Raw genomic sequence first — 18,652 nt, forward strand, 5'->3', positions numbered from 1 at the left:
CTAAGAATAGTGCCATGTACCCCGACGCGTTTCACTTAATTTTTACTTGGGAAATTAATATTAAAATGTGCACATAATTAATCACTTTTGCCATTAATGCAAACATATGTGTTCTTTTGTTGAGTAAGTATTTATCAAATAAATTCTTGATTATTGATTAAAATCACACAATTTAGGTCTGTCTGCCAGTCTACACTCAACGCCTACCAAACTCTGCCTATTAAAAAAATGGTCAGTCCACCCTTATGTGCCATCATTAACAGGAACTGACATCATTCAACAATTTTCAACTGCATGGTACAGAAAGAGGCAAGTAATCACATTATTTTATATCTGTATTTTGTTGTTATTTTAAAGTCAGGTGGGGATCGTCGACCTGAACAACTCAACCCGTTACATTAAATAAACATGGAAAACTAGTACCTATCAAAATTATATTTCAACACATAAAAATATACAATCTATTAATTTCATGCACACCATGTGGTCTCCTGTCCTTCACATGAGAAGCAGAGGCCATTTTGAGCCAAAAACCATCACATTTCATTGTAACAGGGTTGTAAACCTGTAACAGGGTTGAGTTACTTACTGCATCTAAACAAATGAATCAATCAATATATTATACATGGTTTATATTCACTTATGAAACATGCTGTAATGTGTTCAATGTGAGCAAAAAATATATTTTAAAGGCAGGTAGCCTAGTGGTATGAGAGTTGGGCAAGGCTCTTAACTTCCGTTGTTCCTTTAAGTAGCTCTAGAGCCTAAATTACTCAAGGATTATAGTGTAGACATGTATATAATCTAAGAAGCTTTGATTTAACGTTATCCATTGAACCATCTAGGGAATGATGGCACCCGCATCAGCAAGACATAGGCAGTGTCGAAAAAAGGGAATAATACCTTGAGAAAAAGCGTCAGAGAAGGAAAAGAAATGTTGAAGCAGGGAAAAAGAAAAATATCAGTGATTTAAGTGAGAGACCAGCGTCAGAAGCGTAAACAACAGAGAAGAGCATACAAAAGAAGCAAGGAGAGGAAAGGAACACTGAGGAACTTGACCACTCCTCCACAAAGTCCAGATGTTGAACATGCGATGGAGATGATGCCAAGCTCGATAAAAGTGGTGCCCTCCACCATGAGACTACACCAGGTCATCACCCTTTGCTCCTGGTGAGCTGATGTCTCGTGATGTCAGCAGCCTTTTTTCAACAAAGGACCTAAACTGTGCATGCTTTAACACACAGCACTTCAGTTTCAGGCAGAAGGTCCTGGCTGTTCCAGAACAGCCAGCCAATGAGGAAAATCCACAACCTGTGGATGAAATCCAGTGTGGGAAATGCAGGTGTTCTTGGGCAGTGGTGTGTAGTGGAATTTGATGACCTTTATCCAGGCATCATCCTCAGCACGGATGGCATGTGTACAAGTGAAATGTATGCAACGTGTAGGACCAAACAGATTTTACTGGCCTTATCGAGACGACATCCACTGGTATCAGTTTGATGAAGTCCTTGAGATGATTCCACCCCCACAGCGTGTGACATCCCGCCACCAAGACGTTGAGAGAGTTGTGTTGGCCAGACTCTCAGAAAGAAAACAATGAATGAATGAATGAATGAATATGGTGCTCATGAGAAGAAGGCTCGTCATGCTGACACTAGTACTGTAGTTACAGCTGTTCTAGCATTCTAAATGCCCTTGGAAAATGTTCCTACTGTTTGATGACACGTTGAACTTTTCTGATGAAACCTGTTGAATGTTATTAATTACCCCAATGCCTGATGTGTTTTTATATGTTGCCATATTTACTGCAGTTTGGTTAATAAAACCCATATTAATCTAACTATATCTAAATGTCATTATTACATGGTTACATACAATGAAATACAATGTCTCTTCTATCCCGTTACATGACAATATTTGTTAAATAAAATGTCAAAGATGAATAAATATGAATTTGATGTTCTGAGCTCAGTCTGAAATGTTAAGGACAATCCCAAGAAGATCAGATTCATGTCAAAACTCTGAATTGAAAGCATTTTTTAAATTTAAATGATGACCTGCTGACACAATGTCTATTTCAGGGTTTAATATAGCAAAATTCTGAGATTTTACATACATTTTATATTTATAATAATTTAATTGGTTTGGGGGACACATGAGCATTAGGTACATGTTGACCTTATAACAAGCATCTTTTATAATCATATTCAGACAACTTCCATATTGTCTGTGACGGGGTTGAAGATAAATGGTGTCCATTTCAGACAAAAATGGACAATAATAAAATGGCTTTAATGCCTGATGTGGGGAAAAATTACTGAAGGTTTAATATGTACTTAATGTTGTGAGGTGTTCAGAAAATGCATTTATTCTACCGCAGCACAAGAATGTATGTATGTATGTATGTATGTATGTATGTATGTATGTATGTATGTATGTATGTATGCATGTATGCATGTATGTATGTATTGTAACGGTTTTGACTTGGTTATTATTTATAGGGGTGCCAGGTAGGTTGTGTCTACCAGAGAAAACATTGGTTTGGGAGGGGATGAGTCCCATCTGGTCCGTCAAGTCTACACCAATACAAAGGACTTATGTAAAAGTCAGGATGGAAATAAACATTTCATAAACCCTTAAAACATTGGAAAGAACTTCAAAAACAACTGTATTCTTTTGCGTGGATTGTATTACCAACATAAATTATTACACACACATATAATAATATAACACAATGAGTTCTGGTTCCTCCAGAAATGTCCTGTACCTCGGGCCTAAAAAGAGTCCAGCCCGGTAAAGGAGTTCAGGGAACCCAAGTGACCTTTGTCACGCAATGTTTGTCCGTTCATTCAAGTGTAGCGTAAACCCAGTATTAATCATACAATCAATAACAATTATTTTACCACACAACTATAAAGCGTATCAACTCTTCCTAAGTCCTCAACTACAACTAACTACATAAATCATCACAGTATACATCACATCAAAACAAATGAAATACTGTATACAAAAAGGTTGTAGTCAGTCGATCAGTCAGACAATCCCATCCGCCAACAGATCTCCAGCGGAGAAAGGCCACGAAGAACAGAGAGGTGTAGTCCACGGACGCAAAGAGTGGATCCGGTCCTGGGTAAATTCTATTAGGCTACAAAACACATGTTTAAAGGCAACAAAACAACGGAATAGAGAAGCTTCGGAACTGAGGGTTGAACACATCGTCAATCTCGTCTCCATCACAACCCCACTTTTGCGCAGCTGATGCTGGCTATTTAATTGGGAATTAAAGGGAAAGCACCCTATTGGAAGGAGAAGCACTATTTAATTGGCAATTGAAGGGGAAGCGTCCTATTGGAAGGAGAAGCACAGACAGTTCAGAAAATTCAGGGCCGTCACAGTATGCATGTATGTACACATTCATACACACACATCTAAATTTAAGACTAGGCTAAAAACGTACCTTTTAAGCCTAAATTATGGGTAGTCCTATCTTACATTTCATTGACTTTTTATGTCTTCATTGATATTGTGCTTATCATCTCTTCATGAACTCTGACACCTCATCCCAGACAATCAGTTTTCCCTTGATTAACCACCGTACGTTTACATTTGAGGGCTAATGGGGCAAAGGTACTTCACGTTATCCTAGTTAAACTGGTGGTCGACATGCCAAATGTAGCCACGTCACCTGACCAGTAGGGCTGTTACAGTCATGGAATGTTGGATGATGGTTATTGGTCTTTTTTGGGGATTTTAAGATGCACATTTTCTCTTCTCCTCCTGACTGCAAGTTGTCTCCTCTCCCGACTGCAGGGTGGGGGCATTGCCTAGGCAACCAAATACTTGTTTGCTACAACAACTTGCTTGTTTCAGCAAGGAGCAACAAAGATTCATCACGTTATGAAGAGTCCATGTTACCGCAGAAAACGACTCAACCGCACGAACGAATAACCGACTGTCCCGTCTTCAGTCAGTCGTTCGTAAATAAAAATAAAAGTTGTGAAAAATAATAACAACAATGGTTCGTCAGTTTCAGGATTATGCTGTATTTGTGCCAGCCCTACTGACCAAGACAAACCAGGACTTGTTCATGTGGTCCACAAAAACTCTAGGCTCTAAGCATACGGCACAGTATGTTTGAGTGGGTCCGAGTGAAGAGTCTGCTACAGTGGGTCCGAGTGAAGAGTCTGCTACAGTCACTTTGACCCCTATAGTCCTCCAATGTAAGTGCCATATTATGAAACACGGTGTTCCATTCTGAGCCTGCTCAGTGCATATGTATGTGAATGCGTGTACATGTCAGTGCTGACCACAGGTTGGGCTGCCTGACTTGCTTATGTAAACAAAAGACTGCTATGCAATTTCTATCAATAAAGGAGAGGATAGGTGGGGTAGGGGTTCATTTTAAATGTTATATAAGATTTGTCTTGGGTATTCCGAATACATTCCACAACCATATATAATTTGATGGCTTTCTCATTATGGCATTGACTGGCTTTACATTCATAGTCCTCTACCAATATGGCAGACAAATAGAGTGAAGCACTAACTACCATGGACAAACAAAATGGCATACTCACAATTTCTGTCCTATTTCACTCTCCACCTTTCTACATTCCTACAAGGAAAGGAGGGTAGGATTTGGTTGAAGACGTTTGTCCCTAGCAGCATATATAGGGGCTTATTTGTAAGGCTGAGTGACCGCCCAGTTTCACCCCCTCCCCAGAGCTAAACAACCTAAACACGTTCTGCGCATTTTCTCTGCGTCATATTTCTGAACAGCTGAAATAAAAAAAAACACAGCGATTTGAAAGAACATTTCAAAAATATATATATTTTGTAGCCTAATTTGTTTGGTTGTTTAGTGATCAGGAAGAGGCGTCAAGAGAATTCAGCCATGCAGCCACTCCGTATTTGTAAAGGGGCGACTTTGAGGGCTGTAATATAGGTGAAGGGCAGACACGTCCAGTACAGTGACACCTGCAGCGTGCTAGAAAAGCAATGAGGCTCAGATTGAAGTTAATAACAGCCAACGCTTAGTCAAACCCCTCAGATTATGGACGCGCATTTTCTTATACATTACTTTCTGTGTGTGCATCGCACAAGGCGGTGCCTGTTGCATCAGCAGTTCGTCGTACTGTAAGGGGTGTGTGTGTTTGCATTCAGACTCTCGTCACAGGCGGTAGGTACGGTAGCTGGTCTGTGGTGTAGTGGGATCAGGGTCACTTATCCACAGCTCCAGGGAGCGGCTCAGCCTCAGCCTGACAACACTCACACATCTCCTCCTTCTGCCCAGACTGACACTCACAAAATGGGTTTCTCCACATCCAACATCAGAAAAGGCTAGTATAAAAAAAATATACCACTTGTTTTTAATCCTTAAGGAGTCTACTGACACAGCCGTGAATCTAATCTAAGTAACATAAAAAATCCCCATCAAAATCCATTAGTTCAAGCTAGAGCTATCAGGTTTGTTGCACGGGCTGCGTCTCAATCCACTGTATCCGCCTGTCGGCCGTCTGCATCTGCACAAGATGGCCGAGCTGTAGCCTTGTTTGTCAGACCATGAGGAATCTCACAAAAACCTATGTAGCGTCCGAACGGTTTGGCCTACAAACTATTATTCCACTCTATGGAAAGGGGAGACTCTCACAAGTGTCGTCTGAAGGTAACCCATACAAAAAGGAATGGAAGAAAGAAGGTAGTTGTGCCAATAGAAATAAGGGATCAAATGTGTCCAGAAAAACTTAAATATTTCTTGAGCTTTCTCATATCTCCTAGATATAGGACATAGTCAAAAAATAAATCATAAGGTTTTGAAGTGTGTCTTTTTTGCCATTTATGAACCTGTTACTCAATGTGTTTCTATGGGCTATAGTAGAAAAGGCCAAATTCTATATTTTATCAAATCCTGTATTTTTATTTTTGGTGGATCCCTAAAGGGGTCGTAAAATTACAAATCAAATAGCTAATGACCATCTTAAAACAGTTCCATGTTACCTTAGTACCCCACCGCCCCTATGACTTAAGCCACTCACCAATGACTCAGTGGAATTTGTCGTCAGGGAAACCCATTTCTCCTCCAGAGGCGAGGCCTCTGACTGGTCAGCCTGAGCCACATGTCAAACATCTGCTGCATGTCCCTCACTGTGGACGGGAGGGGACAGGGATTAGCGTTGCAAACAAATACACTGTAAATACATTATTTGTTTGGCCATGACACACACAAAAAGAGGAAAAGCAACAGAAAGACAGAATCTTACAGCTGTTGTTCTTCATGTACGTCCAGACGTTCCTTTCTTCCAGAATGTGGGCGAAGGAACAGTTCCCGATGTCAGTGGCACTTCTTCTGCTTCATCACATGGACACACATCTAGGGAGACTGCTTTATTATTGCACTGTCTGTCCTGATTGCATACTTTCCTGTGATTTTATTTGACAATCCTTATAATCGGATGTCAAAACACAATTGAAACGGATGCTGACATACTGGCCCTTCTTTACAGAAACCCTTTTCCTTCACAAGTAGTAGCACGACAAATAGCTAACCTACCGTGGAACAAAGGCCAAGCTGCCTATAGGTGTAAAGACGAGAGGAGGAGAGCTGTAAACAACATCAGCTGTATTCAGCATGTGAGAGGTCTGCTGGAAATGACTGCCTGATTGGAGAGATTAAAACAGACCCCGAGGGGAGGGAGGGATGGAGAAAATTAGTAGAGAGGGGTGACTCAGTTCATACGTATGTGAGTGTGACTGTGTATGAGAGAGGGGAAGGGCAAAAAGAGTGAGTGATGGAGGGATAGAGAAGGGGGAGGGACTTACGTCATACTGCTGTGGGTATGCACGGGAGAAGAGGCCGCACAACGACCCACTTCTTCTCCAAAGACTTCACCAGCAATACCCAACGCTCCTTAGTCCAGCTGGAGAAAAGGGGAAGACAGAGATGAGGAAGAGATGAGAGATGGGTGGGAGAAAGAGAAAGAAAAGAACATGACTATGGACTACAATCATAAAGTTAGTGAAATTGACCATTCAGAACAAGGTATTTTGCATTTCTATAGAGTTAATCCTTTAATGGGCCTATTTCTTTAACATTCCTTTTATCCTATTAATTATAAGTTCAGGCCTGGTCATGAAACAGATGGTAGCCCTGCAGCCTCATATTGACACGAGAACTTCAGCACTTACCATGAGTGCAGATATCAATTTGATATGGTCTCTCACCTGTCGTGCAGTACTTGAGGACCTTGTCTGGTTCGTGGACATGTCCATCCCTCTGGCCACAGACAAACGTCATCTTCAGGTTTAACCCCCTGCCATCCCCTCCACCCCTGAGGTTGTCTCCCACTCCCCCTATTCCCCCCCACCACACCTCTGGTGTGTGACGTGCACAGGCTGAGAGCATGAGTGAGAGAGATATTGTAAATCAGGCCCATAAAACAATAACGCAAATGGTCTATTGTATTAGGAGACAAGGGCATTGTGCCCATCTCATTCTCACCTTCTGTTTCTGAGCATTTTGCTCTAGCCTGTACCAGAGCCTCTTGGACTTCTGTACCATCTCTTCATGGGTGATACCTGGGAGAGAGGGAAGTTAATAAAGACACACAAAGTAACAGTTGGTAGCGTGAACTTTGGTTATTTTGCTGGAATCCTTGATAGAGTGTGTCTGTGTGTGCAGCCATGCTTGCAAACACATGAGTACTTCTGTACCGGTGTCCTGCTGCAGCACCGAGCACTTGAGTTCTATGACGGAGTGGGCAAAGGAGCAGCTGTCCTCGCGCTGGCAGCCGTAACGCACCTCGTGGCGACACATGTCAAACTGGCAGAGGGGGTGCAGCGGGCGCACCTTACTGTGGCGCACATTGGCAGAACACACCACATGCACTAGGCACCTGAGAAAACAGGGATGAGATAGAGGGGGAAGAGATGGAGGAGGAGAGAGAAGGAGAGGGCAGAAGGGGACAGGGTGCAAATAGCTGACTTGAATATTGTCTGAGGGAAATTGGATTTAGAATCCATTATACCAAGACAAAGTGCTTATTTGGATCTGATACAATGAAGGACAGAGAGGGGTTGACGGAAAAGTACAGAAAGGTCTAGGAGACTCACTTATCAAAGGGATGCCGGGCAGTGAGGTTTGAGCAGACAGCCAAGTTCTCTTTGCTGCACTTGCTGATGATGGGAGGCTTACTGTCAACACATTCTTGCAGAGGGAGAGAGAGCGAAACGGAGTGTGTGTGTACATACAGAATACTGCAAAGTTCACCATGTGGAGGTCTATGTGCATCACACCCTCCCTCAGAGGAACATGAACATGCCCATGTGCTGCTGCAGCAGGAGTGTGACGCTGAGTGCCCGTCTCTCGGTGCTGCTCAGCGGGTCAAACAGCAGCTCCCTTCTCAGAGCCCCCTTCCTCTCCTGGGTCCACAGGTATATTTCCTCCTGGCAGTAGGCAAACGGGCAGTTCTCCCCATACTGGCATTCCTGGCGCTCCTGGACCTCTTCAGGGAGACAGAGGAGGAGCAGGAAAGAGGTATGAGGTAGAGAGTACATAATATTTACTATCACTGATGGAAAATTCTGTTTAAGCAACATTAAAACTACTGCCAGCACTTCTGTGCTTATTTGAGTAAGATAACATGCATGTGCTGGTGACACTGTCTCTGATTTATTTAGAATTCAAGGCACACTTCACCAGCATGGCTACCACAGCATTCTGCAGCGTACGCCATCCCATCTGGTTTGTGTTTAGTGGGACTATCATTTGTTTTTCCACAGAACAATGACCCAAAACACACCTCCAGGCTGTGTAAGGGCTATTTGACCAAGAAAGAGAGTGATGGAGTGCTGCATCAGATGACCTGGCCTCCACAATCACCGACCTCAACACAAATCAATTGAGATGGTTTGTAAAGAGTTGGACGGCAGAGTGAAGCAGCCAACAAGTGCTCAGCATGTGGGAACTCCTTCAAGACTGTTGGAAAAGCATTCCAGGTGAAGCTGGTTGGGAGAATGCCAAGAGTGTGCAAAACTGTCATCAAGGCAAAGGATGGCTATAGAAAGGATGGCTATAGAAAGGGTGGCTATAGAAAATATATTTTGATTTGTTTAACACTTTTTGGGTTACTACATGATTCCATGTGTGTTATTTCAAGTTTTGATGTCTTCACTATTATTCTACAATGTAGAAAATAGTAAAAAAATAAAGAAAAATCCTGCAATGAGTAGGTGTTCTAACACTTTTGAGGCCAGTACTGTACGTACCTTTGCAAAACACAAAGGCCCCCAGGAAGTTATTTCAGTGGGGTGGGGTCTTCTTTGTTCTTGAAGCGAGACAGCAGCAGGTCCCTCTTACAGCGGTGAGCCGCTTCCACCTGGTACTGGTAGTCCATATCCCACAAACCTGCAGAGAGAAGAGTAGGGGAATAACACAAAAGCATAAATAACAACAATAGAATAAAAGCAAACTGGGAATTAAAAAAACACACATAGTATAAAGTATAGTGTCAAGTATAGAGACATCCGTGTTGTGATAAACTCAGAAGACAGGAGAAAGAAGATGAGAGTATCCATCGGAGTGTTCAGGCGTTATGCCGCTGTCTTACTGTGTGAGGTGAGCTGTGTTTGTAGATCCCAGAGATGACACTGTGAGAAATTCTTCCCCCTGGAGAACAGAACTGCAACACAAGGACACAGGGATACCAGACACCATGTGGCCATACAGCAGTGCTACTGACACAAACTAGCTTCAACAACAACTAACACATTCCCCGAGGACTGTTCAGGGTCACTGGGCAGTTCTGGGAAGGTTTAAGTAACAGCTGATGCAGGTTTAAACTGTATGGTTGCAAAATAAGACTGGATAGTGAAAAAAAAAGAAAGCCTGCTACAATGGCTTTGCTGTTTTCAATATATTTGACATCACCAAAATACACACCCGGACCCATACACCTTGTTCATATGTCTCATCCACTCACCAGGCAAGATGTACTCAAGAGAGGGAATCCAGCCCTCCAATTCCAGCCCCTCCTTTGCCCTCTGTGTCCCCAGCCTCCGGGGAAAAGGCCCCCAGGGTATCCAGCACCTGTGTGGAGGTCTGGTCCCTCTGGCCCAGCAAGGGGTAGGTCTCCAGAGCGGACATCTGGCTGACAGTGAAGCTGAAGAAGGCAGGGGGTAGCTGGGGTGAGGGGGCTGGAGGAGTATGGAGGGTGCAGGCCCACAGCTGTGTTGGGGAGGTTGGTGGGGATAGCGCCTTGGACTGGGCTCTGTGACTGAGGGAGAGAAACATATTATTCTAGATCTCCTTCTAGACCAGAAATGCATAACTCTGTGCTCCATGTAAGGTACTTCAGTGGTGGAAGTTCAACTACTAAAATGTGCAACCCGTCAGGCAGTAGTGGAAAAAGTATGCAAATGTCATACTTGAGTAAAAGATACCTTAATAGAAAATGATTCAAGTGAAAGTCACTCATTAAAATACTACTTGAGTAAAAGTCTAAAAGTATTTGGTTTAAAATATACTTAAGTATCAACAGTAAATGCAATTGCTAAAATATACTTAAGTGTCAAAAGTAAAAGTTAATTTCTAATTCCTTATATTATGCAAACTAGACAGCATATTTTCTTGTGTTTTTTATTTATTTACGGATAGCCAGGGGCACACTTCAACATTCATTTACAAAATAAGCATTTGTGTTTAGTGAGTGCGCCAGATCAGAGGCAGAAGGGATAACCAGGAATGTTTTCTTGAAAGGGGGTGAATTGGAGCATTTTCCTGTCAAAATGTAACAAATACTTTTGGGTGTCAGGGAAAATGTACATTATTTTCTTTAGGAATAAAGTAAGTAAAAAACAACTTATGTAGTACTTCAAAGTATTTTTTACTTAAGTACTTTACACCACTGCTGTCATGCAACTCCCGGAAATACTTTCTTAAATGTTCCTATATTCTACTGATGAATGTCTGTACCTCCTCTCTCTCATCAAATGTCTACTGGTCAACAGAGGGACGGTACAGCACGGTCAGCATCCTTCCTTGACGTGACCTTAGTAGCGAACCTCTCACCTCGCTGGCTTTCTCGGAGATGCAGTCATCCCCCAGCAGGCTGTCCAGATCGTCGGGGATCACGCTGCACTCCTCCATGTGCTCCGACACAGTGACAGAGTAGGGCATGCGGGGCAGGCCTGTACTGGGGCTATCTGATAGGTCAGCACAGGGCGTGACCACTGGGCTCGAGGGGTCATCGCTAACAAGGATGGGTGTGGCCAGAGGGGCGGGGATACACTGGGCGTTGGATAGATCAACTGGGAGGGATAAAGAACAAAGTGGAAGATGAGATCGAGCCATGGAGAAAAGGGAATTTGAGAGACACGCTAATGACAATGTCAAATAAATTGTTAAACTTAAATGTTATGTTTTTATGGTGAACTGACATATCTGATGTAATGTCAGTCAAAGATTCTGCCCATTGGAGGACATCTAAAATAAGAGACAAGGCTTGGTTTATCAAAACATTAACCATTCACCCATAATAAGACAATGCCAATAACCACATTTCCACCCAGTTTTCATGTGAGTAAAGTCATACCGTATAAATAAAAATCAAGAGAGCTGTGATGGAAACAGGATGTTTTGGTGAAATGTTATAAATGAAGAAAGATCTTTTGTTCATTCATGATCTTTTTGTGTCAGTAAAATGAATGTGAAATGGTAGTGGAAATGCTTTTATGCAAAAACAATTGATATAATAACCATAATATAGGAGTAAAGTTGAAGTCACGCAATGATATGGTGTGGTCATCCCACTACGACTCGGGAAACCATGCAGTTAGGCTACAGATTAAATATGTTATGATGAACTTCACAGGGTGGTGAAAGTGCCCTTGATGCTCCTTTCCCAAAAATATTGAGGCTCTTATTCTGGTGACATGATGATAGATCCAAAACGGCAGTCAAGTGTTTATTGCGCTGTCCCTGCAACATTATTTGAGCCATTTAGTTTACTTGTTTCTGACTGAAAAGTTGGTTATAACAAACTCTGAACACAGTAATGTCGACAGAAAAATGGATGCGGAGGACGTGAAAAATAAACAGGAAACGTGCAAAATGTTTACTGGTTGCTCCGGAGGAAAAGGTGGATGTCAGATCTGTGGAAGACATTTGACAGTTGTGGAAACGACTGGAGCTCCAGAAAAAGGAGGGTATAGGAGCAAGTGTTGCGTGAGTATTGTGTGTGCCAAACAGCTGCTGATAGACTACAATATTTATTTTTTTGACCATTTGGAATAGTGTAAACACTAAATAAATGTGTACCAGAAAAATATTTATAAAGCCTTTATTACACCAGACTAAAAAAACAGTTGAATGTATTCATGAATTGTAGTTTATTTATTGTTTAGGTTAATTATTCAAAGCTCCCTTTATCTAATTTTAAAGGCAAAAATGCTTGATTTCTTTTCGAAGCATGAATGTCTTGTATGCTGTGTGATGGCAGGAACGAATGAATGATTGATACAGTAGCCAAAATATTGAAATAAAAGCATAAGTAAGTTGAGGTATTAAGACTAAACATAACTGGCTCTTAGGCCTACTGCTCGATGGTGGTTATACAAGGCTGCTATACAACTCCTACTAATGATAACGGCATTGTTTATTATAATGATCATAATAACAACAACAAGATCAAGAAAAAGAGGAGTATAGGAGCGAGAACTGCATGCATATTATGTGTAACAAACAGGTGCTGTTAGATTACAATATTATTTTTCTGCCTGTTTGGAACAGTGCAAACAACATTAAATAAATTCTAAGCAATACAAGTCTGTTGTAACGGAGAAAAAAAGAAAGGCTTAATTACAGCATGGAAAAGATTAAAAACAGCCAAATCTGTGAAATTGTTTTATATGACATTTTGCCGTTCCATGAGGCTTGTTGCTCACGGAATCAGTAGGCTTTTAAACAAACAGTCAAACAGGCAACAGAAGCAGCATCTGTCTTATTTCTGTAGATATATATGGATGATTTATAAAGCCAGGCACATTTAACAGTTACGCTATTGATTATAGACTAAATAAGTTGTGGTTTGCCCTCTCCTCAATTTTCTTAGACATTTAGGCTAAGCCCTATTCCCATGGGACAAGTATTAGAGAATGTTGGTTATGTAATAATTACCCCAGAATGTCCGTTATTCCAGAGGACGATTCGGACTGGAGTCGTTTTTCCCAAACTGCCCAGTAATTCATAATTCTTTCTCAATAAATATTGACAGTTGACGGAAGCCTGGAGGTTCTTCTAGGCGTGAAGATATTTCAACAAGTCCAGGCGCTAACAGGGCTACACTGTCAACTCGAGCTCGATTTCAAAGTTTCTAAACCATACCAAACCATCTCTGGAATACAGTGCATTCGGAAAGTATTCAGACCCCTAGACTTCATCCAAATTTTGTTACGTTACAGCCTTATTCTAAAAAGCAGATTAAATTGTTTTTTCACTCTCATCAATCTACACACAATACCCCATAATGACAAAGTAAAAATACGTTTTTAGACATTTCTGCAAAAAAACATCACATTTACGTAAGTATTCAGACCCTTAACTCAGTACTTAGTTAAAGGTGCTTCAACAGCGATTACAGGCTCAAGTCTTCTTGGGTATGAAGCTAAAACCTTGGCACACCTGTGTTTGGGGAGTTTCTCCCATCCTTACTCCAGATCCTCTCAAACTCTGTCAGGTTGACACATATATTTTGAGGTCTCTCCAGAAATGTTAGATCGGGTTCAAGTCCCGGATCTGGCTGAGCCACTCAAGGACATTCAGAGACTTGTCCCAAAGCCACTCCTGCGTTGTCTTGGCTGTGTGCTTAGGGTTGTTGTCCTGTTGGAAGGTGAACCTTCGGCCTAGTCTGAGGTCCTGTGCGCTCTGGAACAGGTTTTCATCAAGGATCTCTCTATACTTTATTACGTTCATCTTTCCCTCGTTCCTGACTAGTCTCCCAGTCCCTGCCGCTGAAAAACACCATAGGGATTAGAGTTCGACCGATTATTCAGAATGGCCGATTAATTAGGGCCGATGTCAAGTTTTCATAACAATCGGAAATCTGTATTTTTGGACACCGATTTGTCAGATTAAAAACATTTTTTTACACCTTTATTTAATCTTTATTTAACTAGGCAAGTCAGTTAAGAACACATTCTTATTTTCAACGACGGCCTAGGAACGGTGGGTTAACTGCCTTGTTCAGGGGCAGAACGACAGATTTTCACCTTGTCAGCGCAGGGGATTCAATCTTGCAACCTTACAGTTAACTAGTCCAACGCTCTAACCACCTGCCTCTCATTGCACTCCACGAGGAGACTGCCTGTTATGCGAATGCAGTAAGCCAAGGTAAGTTGCTAGCTAGCATTAAACTTATCTTAAAAAAAAACAATAATCAATCAATCATAATCACTAGTTAACTACACATGGTTGATGATATTACTAGTTTATCTAGTGTCCTGCATTGCATACAATTGATACGGTGCGTATCGTTGCTCTAATGTGTACATAACCATGAACATCAATGCCTTTCTTAAAATCAATACACAGAAGTATATATTTTTAAAGCTGCATATTTGGCTAAAAAAATCCAGGTTAGCAGGCAATATTAACCAGCTGAAATCGTGTCACTTCTCTTGCGTTCATTGCACGCAGAGGTCAGTGTATATGCAACCGTTTGGGCCGCCTAATTTTCCAGAATTTTACGTAATTTTGACATAACAGTGAAGGTTGTGCAATGTAACAGGAATATTTAGACTAATGGATGCCACCCCTTAGATAAAATACGGAACGGTTCCGTATTTCACTGAAAGAATAAACGTCTTGTTTTCGAGATTATAGTTTCCGGATTCTACCATATTAATGACCTAAGGCTTGTATTTCTGTGTGTTATTATGTTATAACTAAGTCTATGATTTGATAGAGCAGTCTGACTGAGCGGTGGTAGGCAGCAGCAGGCTCGTAAGCATTCATTTAAACAGCACTTTTGTGCGTTTTGCCAGCAGCTCTTTGTTGTGCGTCAAGCATTGTGCTGTTTATGACTTCAAGCCAATCAACTCCCGAGATTAGGCTTGTGTAACCGATGTGAAATGGCTAGCTAGTTAGCGGGGTACGAGCTAATAGCGTTTCAAACGTCACTCGCTCTGAGACTTGGAGTGGTTGTTCCCCGTGCTCTGCATGGGTAACGCTGCTTCGAGGGTTGCTGTTGTCGTTGTGTTCCTGGTTCGAGCCCAGGGAGTAGCGAGGAGAGGGACGAAGCTATACTGTTTCACTGGAAATACTAAAGTGCCTATAAGAACATCCAATAGTCAAAGGTTAATGAAATACAAATGGTAGAGAGAGAAATAGTCCTATAATTCCTATAATAACTACAACCTAAAACTTCTTACCTGGGAATATTGAAGACTCATGTTTAAAGGAACCACAGGCTTTCATATGTTCTCATGTTCTGAGCAAGGAACTTAAACGTTAGCTTTCTTACATAGCACATATTGCACTTTTACTTTCTTCTCCAACACTTCGTTTTTGCATTATTTAAACCAAATTGAACATGTTTCATTATTTGAGGCTAAATTGATTTTATTGATGTATTATATTAAGTTAAAATAAGTGTTCATTCAGTATTGTTGTAATTGTGGTCATTATTACAAATAAATAAATAAAAATTGGCCGATTAATCGGTATCTGCTTTTTTTGGGGGTCCTCCAATAATCGGTATCGTCGTTGAAAAATCATAATCGGTCGACCTCTAATAGGGATGGTGCCAGGTTTTCTCCAGATGTGACGCTTGGCATTCAGGCCAAAGAGTTCAATCACGGTCAGATTTATGAAGAAAATGTTTTATTTAATACATTTTAGAGTAAGGCTGTAACGTAACAAAATGTTGAAATATTCAAGGGGTCTGAATACTTTCCGAATGCACTGTACCTGTCCTGGCATTTTGATATTTGAGTGGGTAGAGTCAGAGGTAACGAAACTTATCTGAGGGCTTATGTAGGCCTTACGGACCATCAGGCCGAGTTTATTAGCCAGGTCCTGGGCCAGTTCACCCACCTGCCTGTCCTGTATGAGAAATAAAGTACAGCCCATAAACAATAAGTTCAAATGAAATATTTTATTCTAAAGAAATGCGAGTAACTAAAAGCATGTCGTAGAATAAATTAGATTCATCATTTTAATTGAACTATGGTTCCGGTGCTCGTGTGCCCTGTGGTCTTGACTTACATGTGGGGCAGTGAGAAGGCATCCAGTGCCACACCCATAGGCCTCCCGGAGTCAGCCCAGCTCCCTTAGAGAGCTTTTCTGTAGAGCGCCCTGCGACTTGGCTGCTTTTCCTTCACTCTGTGGTCCAACTCATCCCAAACCATCTCAATTGGGTTGAGGCCAGGTGATTGTGGAGGCCAGGTCATCTGATGCAGCACTTGATCACTCTCCTTGGTCAAATATCCCTTACACAGCCTGGAGGTGTGTTTTGGGTCACTGACCTGTTGAAAACCTAATGATAGTCCCACTAAGTGCAAACCAGATGGGATGGTGTATCTCTGCAGAACGCTGTGGTAGCCATGCTGGATAAGTGTGCCTTGAATTCTAAATCAATCACAGACAGCGTCACCACAAAGCACTCCCACACCATCACACCTCCTCCTCCATGCTTCACGGTGGGAACCACACATTCAGAGATCATTTGTTCACCTACTCCGCGTCTCACAAAGACAGTGTTTGGAACCAAAAAATCTCAAATTTGGACTCATCAGGCAAAAGGACAGATTTTCACCGGTCTAATGTTCAATGCTCATCTTTCTTGGCCCAAGCAAGTCCCTTCTTCTTATTGATGTCCTTTAGTAGTGGATTATTTGCAGCAATTTGACCATGAAGGCCTGATTCACACAGTCTCTGAACAGTTGATATCGAGATGTATCTGTTACTTGAACTCCGTGAAGCATTTATTTGGGCTGCAATCAGAGGTGCAGTTAACTCTAACGAACTTATCCTCTTCCTTTCCAGTGGCAGTCCTCATGTGAGCCAGTTTCATCATAGCACTTGATCTCGCCATAGCACATGATCTCGCCATCACGGTTGACAACTCCATTGTGTCCTCCTCCCAGAGCGCTAAGAACCTTGGCGTGATCCTGGACAACACCCTGTCGTTCTCAACCAACATCATGGCGGTGGCCCGTTCCTGTAGGTTCATGCTCTACAACATCCGCAGAGTACGACCCTGCCTCACACAGGAAGCGGCGCAGGTCCTAATCCAGGCACTTGTCATCTCCCGTCTGGATTACTGCAACTCGCTGTTGGCTGGGCTCCCTGCCTGTGCCATTAAACCCCTACAACTCATCCAGAACGCCGCAGCCCGTCTGGTGTTCAACCTTCCCAAGTTCTCTCACGTCACCCCGCTCCTCCGCTCTCTCCACTGGCTTCCAGTTGAAGCTCGCATCCGCTACAAGACCATGGTGCTTGCCTACGGAGCTGTGAGGGGAACGGCACCGCAGTACCTCCAGGCTCTGATCAGGCCCTACACCCAAGCAAGGGCACTGCGTTCATCCACCACTGGCCTGCTCGCCTCCCTACCATTGAGGAAGTACAGTTCCCGCTCAGCCCAGTCAAAACTGTTCGCTGCTCTGGCCCCCCAATGGTGGAACAAACTCCCTCACGACGCCAGGACAGCGGAGTCAATCACCACCTTCCGGAGACACCTGAAACCCCACCTCTTCAAGGAATACCTAGGATAGGATAAGTAATCCTTCTCTTCCCCCCTTAATGATTTAGATGCACTATTGTAAAGTGGCTGTTCCACTGGATGTCAGAAGGTGAATTCACCAATTTGTAAGTCGCTCTGGATAAGAGCGTCTGCTAAATGACTTAAATGTAAATGTAATGTAAATGCACTTGATGGTTTTTGCGACTGCACTTGAAGAAACTTTCAAAGTTTATGACATTTTCTGTATTGACTGACCTTCATGTCTTAAAGTAATGATGGACTGTCGTTTCTCTTTGCTTATTTGAGCTGTTCTAGCAATAATATGGACTTGGTCTTTTACCAAATAGGGCTATCTTCTGTATACCACCCCTACCGTGGCACAACACAACTGATTGGCTCAAATGCATTAAGGAGGAAAGAAATTCCACAAATTAACTTTTAACAAGGGGCACCTGTTAATTGAAATGCATTCCAGGTGACTACCTAATGAAGCTGTTTGAGAGAATGCCAAGAGTGGGTGTATTGGAGGCTTTGACAAAATCTTATTTTGAGCATACGGAGGAGGCGGACATAAAATGGTTCTCGGAAATTGCTTTCCTCTTTGGCTATTTCATCAGCAAAACGTGTAAATTAACTCCACATGCTCTCTATGAGCCCTATCTGAATACGATGGAAGACAGGCGACCTTGGCGTGACTTTATGGCCCAACCAGCCTTTTTGCCTAAGGTTTTATCACTCCTTGACATCAATCAAGCCATCAAACTGGCAGCCTACTGCCCCTCTTCTTTCCAGAATGTGGTGGAGCAAACAAATCTTCTGCCATTTTTCCAGTGGCACTGGTGCATTAAATCAGAGATTAGTGGTGCTATTCCTTGTGACCTTGTTGGTACTGTATGATTCATCCAAAGATTAAACCG

The 18,652-nt window shown here is 42.3% G+C and overlaps 1 pseudogene; it reads right to left on the reverse strand.

Annotated features, from left to right (window-relative positions):
* Window positions 1–1,966: 1,966 nt before the first annotated feature.
* LOC135523711 (zinc finger CCCH domain-containing protein 7B-like) overlaps window positions 1,967–18,652 on the reverse strand; it is a 41,553-nt pseudogene continuing 24,867 nt past the window's right edge.

This window comes from Oncorhynchus masou, chromosome 31, assembly GCF_036934945.1.
Source record: "Oncorhynchus masou masou isolate Uvic2021 chromosome 31, UVic_Omas_1.1, whole genome shotgun sequence".
Lineage (NCBI taxonomy): Eukaryota > Metazoa > Chordata > Actinopteri > Salmoniformes > Salmonidae > Oncorhynchus > Oncorhynchus masou.